The sequence below is a fragment of the Rosa chinensis genome, chromosome 5 (genome assembly GCF_002994745.2).
Source record: "Rosa chinensis cultivar Old Blush chromosome 5, RchiOBHm-V2, whole genome shotgun sequence".
Taxonomy (NCBI): Eukaryota; Viridiplantae; Streptophyta; class Magnoliopsida; order Rosales; family Rosaceae; genus Rosa; species Rosa chinensis.
In genome coordinates this window covers 65078585-65091901 of record NC_037092.1, presented here as the reverse complement: position 1 = coordinate 65091901, position 13317 = coordinate 65078585, and the positions used below count along the sequence as shown (strand labels likewise).

The following is a 13317-nucleotide window of genomic DNA, read 5'->3' as shown; positions in this document are numbered from 1 at the left end:
AGTATTGAATAAAAATTAATATTTTCAATTTAAAAATTAATTAATTAATTAATAATATTTTGACGAACTCATCAACAAACCACTAATAATACATGTACATATCTTTCTCATATTTCTAAATCTTAAGGACTAAACTCTTCTTAGTACCATATAGTAATATTCTCATTTGAAGTTTTGAACCCAGGACGCTCTTGGCTAGTAAAATATAGCTCCAGTAGGACAACGGCAATAATAATTTTCAGAGTACGTTGACAGCAACAAGGGCATTTGGTCTAGTGGTATGATTCTCGCTTAGGGTGCGAGAGGTCCCGAGTTCAATTCTCGGAATGCCCCTTTTCCCCTTTTCAAAGCTCTTTTAGTTCCCTGCCCTTTTTTCTTTCGGCCCAACTTGGCCCAAAAACAAGCTCAATTCCTTGAGACATCTGAAACCTTGAACAGAACCCAAAACGCGAAGGACGACGGTGGCCTTGAGAGTTGAGAGAAGTTGAGGTCCGTTTTGAGTTACCATAGTGTGGTTTCGGTTTGACTTTGATTTTATTTTAACAAAGCTATTTGATAGTGATGGGGTAGAAACTAGAAACAAGTTCTCTTTCAAAGCCTCAAGCAAGAAACAAAGATAGCATCAGTGCAATACCAGATGCACTTCTTTGTCACCTACTTTCCTTACTGCCCACAAAATATGCAGTGAGAACCACCATTTTGGTTAAAAGACGCAACAACTGGTGGACTTGTGTTCCCAGACTAGACTTGACTCTGAATTTGGATACATTCTGTCTTATGATTTTATATCCCCACGGTTTGTCCAGGATTGATGATTGGATTTGCACTATTGTGAGGCGCAATGTTGTTGAACTTGTTCTTCATATTTACGATGAAACTAGAGAGATGGCTTTTCAGATGCCTGAGTGTGCTTTTATGTGCAAAGCACTGATGACATTGAAACTGAATGTGTGGTTACTCTGGCCTGCTGTGTCATTATCAAGATTCTAAAAAATGCTAGGCACTAGTTGGCGGTGGACAGATAACTAGCATCCAGACACCTAAGCGGGTGCCCAAATGGCACCTAGGCGGTTTTGTATTTTTTGTTTAATTCTTATATATATATATATATATATATATATATATATATATATATATATATAAAGGAAAATAAAATAAGAGGGGGAAAAATATATATTTAATTAAATTATTAAATTTTAACTAAACATTTATTTAATAGAATATTTGTTTAATTAAATAAAGAAAACATTGAAGCTTTATTCAATTATGCTTCTAACTATGCTTTGGCCTAAGTTTTTACATAAAAACACTCTCTGCGCTAGGGTTTCTCTAGGGTTGAAAGGTTTTCGTATAGCCGTCGTACGTACATGATGGTGGAGGAGGTCTCAACATGCAATGCTGCGCCAATTAAGGAGAATGGGAGGGTGTCCTTCGGGACTGTGGGTTCGTCTACGATCTCCAGTCATTCTGTAGGTACAATTCTTGTACATGTTGTGTTGGCATTCCCATACAAAACTATGACAAAGTCCCTTTACTGATCTCGGAGAATCACAGGTAAATGTATCTGCATATGCATGGGATTGCAACGGGTGTTGCAATCCTCGAGTCAGTAGTCAGTTTCATGTGGAGTCCGATTTTGAAAAGTAGGTTTTAGGTTTTATGTATTTAAAAGATTTTTCTGATGTTAAAATCGTGGTGTTGATGCCCTAGGGTTTTTAGGACTTGTCTATTCCTAATTGATTTTCTTTCAGATTTATTGGATTTCATATATGGAAAGTTACTTTCCTAGTTAAAGGACAATTAGGGTAGAATCTTTGGTTGAGAGGTTTTGCCGTTGGTGCTTGATATATATTCAGAAAATATGCATGGCAGAAGAGTGGATCTAGTGACGCAAGAATTTTATTAGTCTTGCATGTTAGTTTGAGATTGAATCTTCACAAAGAGTCAAACACTTGGTCCATGTGTAAGTGTTATTGATCATGTTTTCATATGCATAAACAAACTCTCTTGAGATCAATAGAGAGACTGTGAAGAAGGAAGAAAAAGATTTGGTCATCGTTCAATTGAAGGAGTTCAAGAAGATAGACAAATTGTGTGTTAGTTTTTGTCTAAACAAGATAGCTGAGCTAGTGCTATTTGAAGTTGTAAAAGAACATATCCTTTTGAATACGATGATTCTTATTTTGGGTTCTCAAGAGTAAGAGCCCCGTAGTGTTTTTAATCTCATATTTGAGGTTTTTACTGCGTAACCAAAATCTAGTGTCCCGTTTGTTTATTTTGGTTTCTGCTGCCCAGTAAGGATTGATCCGTGTACTGCAATCCCCATTCTCTAGAAAACAGTTTCTGTCCTTGTATTTTCACATTCCTATGCAATTGGGAGACTTTTGTCTTAGAAGAAGAACTTTAATTCACGTCCTTTCATGGCTACCATGGCCAATGTGTGGGGGTTGAAACAGAGACTCTCTATTTGGAATCAAGGCAATCGATTCATTTTACACTTCAACAAGACGGAGGAAGTGGTTCTACGGTCGCTCTATGTTTGCTTTGGCCGTGTATGATGGCTACTGTGAGGCGGAGACGGTGCCCAACACTGCGAACCCTGTTTGGGTAGGAGTGCTTGGCCTCCCTCTAATACTGATGACCATTGAAGTTGTCTTCATGATCGGTGTGTCTCTGGGTTAGGTCCTTCAGTTGGACAAAGCGAAAATCGGTCGTGGCTTGAAGGCTAGGGTTCACATCTCCCATCTGATCACAACTCCAGTGAAGCAACCCTACCCTCCTATGCTCTTCGAGTTTAGTACAGGGAAGGACATGGTCTCTGCTAGGGTGACTTTTCGGTATGAGAAGATGGTTGGTTTCCGCAAGGTCTGTGGCTTACTAGACCGCCTAGAATCTCGCTGCGCAGGGCCGTTGGATATGTCTGGAACTGACGTCATAGCTGGGATGTAGCATCAGGTTGGTCGTTTGGAGGTGGGTGGCTCTAACCCTAGGTCTAACCCGCCCTTCAGTTTTGTTGGGTCGAGTTCAATGTTGGGACCGATGTCTCAGGCTGCTGCAAGATTGTCTACGAGTAGTAGCGTGTCTAATGCTAATGTCAATCCATCCCCTTCTAGTTTGATTCTCTCTGCGCCTAGTAAAGTTACAGAGGAGCTAGCAAATCAACTGACGCCTCCTTGTCCCCAAGCAGCGCTCCCGGTAATCCTTTCTCCACGCCGGCAACTGGTGGACAAACCTGTGGTCAATGGGACTAAAAGGACGGCTGAGGCTAGGGAATTGGTGACGTACAACAAGAAAGCCCGAGTAGTGGACCACCATTTTGGCTAAAAGACCCAACAACTGGTGGACTTGTGTTCCCAGACTAGACTTGACTCTGAATTTAGATACATTCTGTCTTATGATTTTATATCCTCACTGTTCATCTAGGATTGCTTATTGGATTTGCACAATTGTGAGGTGCAATGTTGTTCAACTTGTTCTTCATATTTACGACGAAACTAGAAAGATGACTTTTCAGATGCCTGAGTGTGTTTTAATGTGCAAAACACTGATGGCATTGAAACTGAATGTGTGGTTTGGCCTGCTATGTCATTATCAAGGTTCTAAAAAATGCTAGGCGCTATTCTGCGGTGGACATGGGACTAGCGCCCAGACGCCGCCTAGGCGGTTTTGTATTTTTATTTATTTATTTATAATTCTTATGTAATTTATATATATATATATATATATATATATATATATATAAAGGCTTTTAAAAGGGACTGTGAATGACAAGTGAATTTGACGACTGAAAATAAATACACAGTTTTATTTTGTTATAATTTCTGGTTTTATATTTAATATATGTGGTTGAGATGCATTTGTCCCTTACAGTCGCTTAAAACTGTCCCTTAGGTGAACACGTTTGTATATATATATAAAGAAAAATAAAATAAGAGGGGAATATATATATATATAATTAAATTATTAAATTTTTGTTTAACTAAACATTTATTTAATAGAATATTTGTTTAATTAAATAAAGAAAACATTGAAGCATTATTCAATTATGCTTCTAAATACGCTTTGGCTTGCACAGGTCACAGTAGAGCTGGGCATTTAGCCCGAAAACCCGAAATCAGGCCCCAAACAGTCCGAGCCCTTTAAAAAAAATTTCGGTCCCTGACCCATTAAAAAAATTTAACAGTTTTATAAGGCCCGGCCCGAAAACATTATATAACGGGCCGGGCCCGATCCTTAAAAGTCAAAGAAAAAAAACCCGAAGGCCCAAACTCATTTATAATTACTCATCTTTTTTTAGTTTTTTATTATTCTCACTTCTTCTTTCTGGACTCTCTCTTCTTTTTCTTCATTTACTCATTTTTTTTAGTTTTTTATTCTTCTCTCTTCTTCTCTCTCTTCTCTCCTTTCTTTATTCTTTCTTTTCCCGTCTCTTCTTGTTCTTCCCTCCCCTTTTTTTTCTTCTCTCTTCTTATCTTCTTCTTCTCCCCAAACACCTCCATTGTCTTTTTTTCTTTTCTTTTCCCTTCTCTCCCTAGTTCTCCTTTCCCATCAGATCAATCGTAGATATTGAGAGAATTCCTAATTCTCCTTTGTCTTTGCTCAACCCCAAAATCTCTCTCTCTCTCTCTGTCTCTAGTTTTGCTATAGTAGCTATGCCGATCAGAGATGAATCTGAGTTGTGCAAGGTCTGGAAGTTTGATTGGATAACGAAGTTTGAGCTTGATTCAATAATGAAGTCTGAGCCTAAGCAAGAGGATCGAAGTCTGAGCTTGATTCCATAAACCCATATTTTCAATGGTGGTGGTTAGGTGGCTTTGGAGGGCGAAGGAATGGGTTTGGAGCAAGATATGTTCTCAGATTTGTTGTTTGTTTTTTTTTCATTTTAGCCTTTTAGGGCCCAAAATCCCTAAAACTCGGCCCAAAAAAATCCGAGCCCAATTCGGTCCAAAAACTGAAAAAATATTATTTAGACCCGGCCTGAAAATTCCAATCCAGGTCCAGGCTCTAGAAATTTTACATGGGCCGGGCCCAATCCCAGCCCTACGTCACACTACTTGCCCATCCATCCATCCATCCAATCCCTCTTCTCTCGCTCGACGAATATCAGCCACCCATTTTCATTTTTTATTTTACTCTCTCTCTTTGAAACTGTAGACTTCCCTACTCGTGTTATGTTCTATGTTCGTTCTCCTCTCTTCATCTCTTGCGCAAAACAACAGCCACCACCTCCACATTCTTTCTCAACACTGCCTTCATCAATTTTTCCTTCTTTTTGTCATTGTACCGCGTCCACACAAAAGAAGGTTCCAGTTCTCTTATTTGAAGATCTTGTGGTTTTTCAGCTGCTCTGATTAGAGTCAATATCCTGGTTTTCAATTTTGAATCAAGGGGACTGAGAGAGCTGGATTTCAATTTTGAATCAGGGGTATTGAGAGAGGTGGTCAGAGACTCAAAGGATGAGGTTTCACTTGTTTAAAATTAGAGACGAATTCTCTTTCTCATCGTCATTTTGATTTTGACGAAAATTAAAAAAAAAAAAAATTCAACGCCTAGCTGAGCTGCCTAGGACCTCCCAGCGCCCAAACCATTCACCCAGGCCAAAATCGAACCGAGCATTTAATGCTCTGTCTAGGCAGCCGTTTTTTAGAACAGTGGTCATTATTGATCCTCCTACATTAGGTTATTTTCCAAATCTCAAATTCCTACTAGGGCTAGGACGGTTCGGGTTTACCAAAAAATATGCAAGAAGCGAGACTGAACTGAAACCAATAATATCGGCTTGAATTTGTCACTTTTAAATTTTAGAACTGAGCAGAAACATAACCATTATTTTCGGGTCCGTTCTGCTGATTCTGTGATTCCATTCATCAGAATCCATAATTGCAGATTCCTAATTTCAGATTGAAACCAATAGGCATTAGGTAGTATAACTGACCATTTTCCTGCAAATTCAATACCATTTCACAACCAATTATACAATGATTACAATCCCATTCCATTCCAATCTTTAATCAAGAAGAAACAACAGCTCAACCAACTTTGAAAGTTTAAAACAATGCCAATCCATTGCAATCAACATTTGAAATAAGGATTAAATTCTGCTTACTACTTTGTACTTTCAAGAGTTCATCAGTTCAGTCTCTGCACTTCTAATTTAATCAGAAAAGTCCTTGCACTCTCCAATTTCATCAAATCGATCCAATCCGTCACTATTCCGTTAATTTTCAATGTTAAAAATGCTAACATGGGACCTTCTCGCAAGGAAAATACAATGTAGTAAACGTAAATACAAACGATGGATATAGATGGCTCTAGGGCTTTTCTGTGTAGTTCTTTATTTTTCTCTCAAAACAAATGGCAAACAAGTCCAGGTTACACTTGAAATTATTGCACCGACGGATACGCATCTAGGGGTGGCATGCCACAGTAATCACCATTGAAATAGACTCTTTGAGGGAACGCCCAACCCTTATGTGAAGTAAAATTAGATCCATCCTTAAGGAAAAGGAGCTCCCACTCGACACTACCAAGATGCCCAGCTTGCATCAGTATATCATTATAGAACATAATCCCCCATAGCATTGCAGTACCATCTGTCACAAGTGTAACAAAAATGAAACATCAGAAACTAGCACATTAGAATCGACAAAAAAACAGAAACAGATTAGTGGAGATTAACATACTTATTCCTGCATAACGAGTCACTGACTTGTAGTTGAATCTAAAGATCTGGGTCAATAGTTGTCAAAGTTTGGGTGCTGGATGACTAGGTTCCAATCTTTATAGCTCATCCTGTTATTGAAGTTTGTAATTTTGAGGTTCACTAGCTAGTATTGCTTGTGGTTCTCCTTTACCTGCCAACTAATTTGGATGGGGCACATATGGCTCGTACATTGAACAAAAGGCGCATAGGTCTTGTCTGAGTTTGGGACATGTACCTACATACGCTAGAACGAGCATAATTAGCTATAATGAGCCACGCTCATTGTGCCGCCGGAGGTACCGAATCTCACCAAGGGAATGACCTGCGAAGTCACGGCCAGGCGGGCTACCACTTGAGCCCCGGACCGCCCCCAGATCACCGCTGACGCGCCGCGTCAAGATAGCATCAGAAGCCCCTGACGCTGGGAATAGAAGCACAGCAGTCCCACATCGGAAACAAGAAGAAGATCAACCCCTTCCTCGCCTATAAAAGGTCCTCTCCTCTCTCCTCATTAATTACGCAATTACTACTCATTTATTGTTATGCTACGCATACAGTGACTGACTTAGGCATCGGAGAAGTGAAGACCGCCCAACGCGGTCTCCCTCTGACGTCCTATCTATCGTGTTGCAGTAACCGGAAGCACCTAATCCTAGGAGTAGCGGTTCGCCCACCGGACCCGCGTTAAGCAAGGAATCGGCTACCGCCGGACTTGAGCATTAACATTGGCGCCGTCTGTGGGAATCCTTGAACAGAAGGTCATCCCGCCACAATCACCATGACTAACGACAGCGGGGGAAACGCTGAAGAGCAGGCAGATCAATCCGCCATTCCCCAACCCACCAACCCAGCGGTAGGCGTAAACCGTGCATTATTCACCACCCCGGTCAACCCCAGCGGTGAAACAAACCCAAGTAGCAGCCGCCCGCCAAGCCAAGACCTCGCCTCCCTGTACGAGCTGGCACTGGCGGATCTTCACAAGGCGAACAGAGAACGTGAATAAGAACGCAAGGAAAAGGCCGAAGCCCAGAGACAGGTGGCCACGCTTGTGTCCCGCTTCGACAAGCTAAAGAAAGCGTTGGAAGCAACTCCCAACCCGGCACGAAGTGAACAGTCACGAAGCACCAGGCATCGCCGACCCGGCACGGGAGCATTGATGCCAGCACCGGTCATACATATGCAAGTCCCGCTGCACCCACCAGAGCTAGCGGCAATGGGACCACCCCCCGCACCCCAGCCAATGTTGGAACAAGAGGCGGAGTCATCACTACGCACCCACCGCTCGAGACCTAGGGCGAGAACAGAGGGAGACCCGCCCGCTCTAGGGCGAGGATCAGCTCAGCGGAGTGGTCGCCTGGACCCCGCCGGCGACGCAACCGCTCAAATATTGGAGAGGATGCAGCAGTTGGAACAAAGGTTAATCCGGGCGGAGTCGGGCACCCCGGCACCAGCTTCAAACCCGCTTTTCGCGGCCAGGCCAGGACCATTTACCGCTGCAATTTTGCTAGCCGTTAGACCGGCGTATGCAAAGACCCCTAAAATGTCACATTACAGCGGTAAGACTGATCCCTTTGTCCATATGGACACCTTCAAGAAGGTCACCAACAACAAGGGATTCGATGACGCCACCCTGTGCCACTTGTTCAGTGAAACGCTGGACAATGAGGCAATGAATTGGTTCTTCGAGTGCCTGCCGGGATCCATCGACTCATTTCAGGCATTATCGCATGCTTTCCTTTCTCGGTTCATCCTACTGTTCGCCGGGCACCACAACACAAGCCAACTGTTCAACGTCAAGCAGGGTACGGAAGAGACACTGAAGGCATTCGTCACAAGATGGCGAGCGACAGCATCTCAGTGCCGTGACCTCGATAAAACAATGGCTTCCGCGGCTTTTAAGCAGGAACTCCTCAAAGGGCCATTTCTCTATCACCTCAACTACAATCATCTGAATGCGGTATATGACCACCTCATGAGTGAGGCGGTCATTCATGCCCAAGCAGAATTCATCACATATGGGGAGGCCCCACCGCCACCAGCGGCATTGACAAAGTCGACACAACCCTCCTCCAGTCAGCAGGGGACCGCTAATAAAACCTCCACACCGCCAGCTGACAAGAAGAGGGAATGGCAGCAGGGTCAGTACCAAAACAAGCGGCAAAAGGATCAGCACTACAAGGGAAACCGCCCATCCCATGGGGACAACCGCAACAAACATGCGGAGTCTTCCCAACGGTATGCAGTATTTACAGTCCTCACGGCTTCACATGAAGAAATATACAATCAATGCAAGGATCAGATCCCACCGCCGCCCCGGGGAAAATACCCAAAAACAGGAAAACCAAGGAACACCGGCAGGTGGTGCAAATACCACGAGGACAGCGGTCACAATACCAACAGCTGCAACGCCCTCAAAACGGCCATTGAGACCTTGTACCGGGACGGCAGGCTTGAGCAGTTCAAGGTAAGCCAACCGCCACCCGTGATCGCCGATATTGAGCCCATGGGCCGCATCAACACAATCGACGGAGGTGCTCCAATCACCAGCATGTCTCACAGAGCTAGAAAGCGTTATGCGCGAGCTAATCACCCAAAGGAAGTCTGCAACATCCGCTACGAAAGATCCGCCAAAATCCCAAGATCTGGTTGGGAACCCATTACCTTCTCGGAGGAGGAGGAACGCGGAGTACATCTGCCCCATGACGATCCTTTCTTGATTGACGCTATTCTGGGCAAATGTCAGTAGGAAGAGTCCTGGTTGATAGCGGCTCCGCTATCAACGTTATGTTCGGCGGTTGTTACAACAACCTTAAGAGGAACAGAAAATTGCTCCAAGACCATGAACCACTGCTCAGCTTCTCTGGCGACGTTACACAACCGCTGGGTTCTGATTATATGCGGCTCGTTATGGGCAGTAGTCCATGTATGGCTGAGATACATACGGAGTTCATAGTTGTCGATTGTTCGAGTTCATACAACGCCATCATTGGTCGGCCAGCGCTCAACAAACTCAAGTGCATCATCACCGGGTACATGTTGCTCATGAAATTCCCCACACCTAACGGCACAGGATGCGTCAAGGGAAGTCAGCAATTGGCACGCGAGTGTTACTCTACTACAATGGCACAATCGGCCCGCCGCCACGAGATCCTAGCGGTAGGCAGTCGGGCACTGCCACCAAACATCTTTGAGGACCCCAGGGAGGATGAAAAGAAGTACGTGAGGAAGGAGCTGGTCAACCCAGAAACATCACTGAGGGTTGTCAGCATCTCGGACGAGCACCCTGAGCGGACGGTCCGCATAGGGGCTCAATTAGACCCAGAGTTGGCGGCGGAGCTCACCCAGTTCCTACGTGACAACGCTACGGTCTTTGCCTGGTCATATGTAGACATGCCAGGTATCTCCCCTGAAATCATCTCACACAAGTTGAGCATCAAGCCATCCTTCTACCCTATCAAATAGAAACGCAGAGCCTTCGACGAAGAAAAGTACCGCGCTATCAGAGAAGAGGTTGCCAAGCTCCAGGGCATTGGGTTCATCCACCAAGTCATTTATCCACAGTGGATTTCCAACCTGGTTATGGTAAAAAAGGCTAGCGGTAAGTGGAGGATGTGCGTCGACTTCAAAAACCTTAACAAGGCATGCCCGAAGGATAGCTTCCCATTACCTCGCATCGATCAACTCGTCGACGCAACCGCTGGACACGAGCTTCTCAGCATGATGGATGCCTTTTCCGGTTATAACCAGATCAGGATGCATCCCGCCGACCAGGAATGCACCACCTTCACCACCGACAAAGGCCTGTATTGTTACAATGTGATGCCTTTCGGTTTGAAGAACGCCGGGGCAACTTATCAGCGGCTGATGAACGCCATGTTCGCGGAACATCTGGGCAAGATAATCGAAGTCTACGTAGACGACATGTTGGTCAAAAGTAGAAAGGCCAGCGGACATGTGGCAAATCTAAAAATCATAATAACCATTCTCTTGGCCTACGACATGCGCCTCAACCTGGAGAAATGTTTCTTTGGCGTCACCGCTAGCAAATTTCTGGGATATATTGTCAGTGAACGAGGCATCGAGGCCAACCCTGACAAGGTACAGGCTATCCTCAACCTGAAGGACCCAGAGTGGAAGGTGCACGTCCAATGCCTCCAGGGCCAGCTAACCGCCCTGTCTCGATTCATCTCCAGATTGATCGACAGGTGTGCCCCATTTTTCAAAGTCCTCAAAACAACCCACAAGAAGGTCATCGACTGGAACCCAGAGTGCTAGGCGGCGTTCCAAGGCCTGAAGGAGTACCTGGCGGCAGTTCCGCTCCTCTCCATTCCTGTCCTAGGAGAAACATTGTACATTTACCTAGTGGTATCTCAGTCAGCGGTAAGCTGCGCCATCGTCTGGCGGGAAGGCCAGGACGAGCTCCCAGTTTTCTATGCCGGTAGGGGCATGAACGGAGCAGAGACGCGGTATCCTCCATTGGAGCAGCTTGCTCTCGCACTCATCGTTGCCGCCAGACGCCTCCGCCAGTACTTCCAAGCCCATACAATCCATGTGTTAACCAATCAACCGTTGAGACAAGTAATGCAAAACCCTGAACATTCGGGCCGCCTCAGCAAGTGGGCCATTGAGCTCAGCGAGTTTGACATTGATTACAAACCACGAACCGCCATGAAAGGCCAGGCGGTGGCGGACTTCATCGCTGAGCTCACCGAGCGTCAGCCTGAAACCAAGATCGATATACCGTTCGGAACAGAAATTGCTACGGCTATAGAGCAGACACCCCAACAGTCGAAGTGGAACCTACCCGCCTCCGCCAAGGCCAGCGGTGCCGGAATCATCTTGACAGGACCGCGGGGGCTTAACGTCGAGTATGCGTTGAAATTCAACTTCAAAGCTTCTAACAACATGGCGGAATATGAGGCACTCATTGCCGGCCTACTCCTAGCCATTGATTCAGGGGCCGACAGTGTCAACATCTTCAGCGACTCTCAGCTGGTCGTTAACCAGGTCAACGACAGCTTTCAGGCTAAGGATCAGCAGTTAGCGGCATACTTAGGATACACCAAGACGTTGCTAAAAAAATTCAAGTTCCACACCATCACACAAATCCCCAGGGAAAAGAATGTCAAGGCTGATTCGCTGGCAAGACTGGCAACCGCCCAACCACACCAGAGCCCAGCAAACACAAGGGTGGAGTCCCTGGATAGGCCAAGTATCACCAAAACCTTGGCGGAGATCTTTAGCATCGAGGTCAATCCTAGTTGGATGGATGAGATTATCCAATACAAACGCAACGGGACATTGCCGGAAGACAAAATCAAGGCGCGACAGCTCCAGCGGAGAGCAACTCGGTACAACATGCAGAGCGGCAAACTTTACCGCCAGGGATTCACTCACTCCAACCTTCGTTGTCTAACCCCAGAAGAAGGACAGGTCGTGCTGGCAACAATACATGGCGGGGAATGCGGAAATCACTCAGGCGCCAGGTCCTTGGCTAATCGTACAATGCGACAAGGCTACTTTTGGCCTACGCTTGGTGATGACGCCCGGCGGATATCAAGATCCTGTCACAAATGCCAACAATTTGCTGATCTTCCACACGCTCCGGCGGAACCTCTGTCGGTTATCGTCAGCCCCTGGATTCACTCAACGTGGGGCTTGGATTTGATGGGAAAATTCCAAACCGCCAAAGGTCAATTCAAATATATCATTGTCGCCATTGACTACAGCAGCAAATGGATAGAGGCGGAGCCACTGACGGCGATAACTACCGCCAAGGTAATCCACTTCCTCTAGAAGAACATCTACTGCCGCTATGGTGTCCCACACGCAATCATCACAGACAACGGCACACAGTTCAACAACAAGGAACTCATCTCTTTCACCTCCAATCTGGGCACCAAGATGCGTTTTGCATCGGTCGCCCATCCCCAAACCAACAGCCAGGTCGAGGCGGCAAACAAGATTGTCAAGAAACTATTGCAGAAGCGGCTCGATGAGGCAAAGGGTTTGTGGGCGGAGAAGCTCCCGGAGGTTCTATGGGCCATCAGAACAACTCCAACCTCCGCCACAGGTGAAACCCCCTTTTGCATGATGTTAGGGACCGAGGCTGTCCTCCCTATCGAGGTAACCCAACCAACCGCTAGGGTCGAAGGTTACTGCCCCAAGACCAACTGCGACGGTGTTAACCTCGACAAGGATTTACTAGAGGAAAAGCGAGACGCAGCCCATTTGCGCAATCTCCAGAATAAGCGGTGAGTATCACGTTTCTACAACGCCAGGGTTAAGGCCCGCAACCTCCAACTGGGGGACTGGGTGATGAAAGAAGCTATACCCCCACCAACGAAACTCCGCCCAACTTGGGAAGGTCCATACAAAATTGTAGAGGTCGTTGGCCCGGGAACCTTCTACTTAATGGACAAGGATGGCGACACAACGACCCACCCTTGGAATACTGAACACCTTCGGTATTACTACAAATAGTCATACCGCTACCCAAGAGCATCTTGACTTAGCTAAATTTTTGTTCAATATTTAGCTAAGGGAAGCTACCCAACGGGTACGACCCCGCTTTTGTAAACGCTGTTCAGACAACTATCAATGAAACGAGGAAT

General features: G+C 45.5%; 1 non-coding gene across 1 annotated transcript; it reads left to right on the top strand.

The window, feature by feature from the left end:
* Nucleotides 1-261: 261 nt before the first annotated feature.
* On the top strand, nucleotides 262-333 carry TRNAP-AGG. The gene has a single exon. It is a non-coding gene; the product is annotated as a tRNA-Pro (tRNA).
* The last annotated feature ends 12984 nt before the right edge of the window (nucleotides 334-13317 follow it).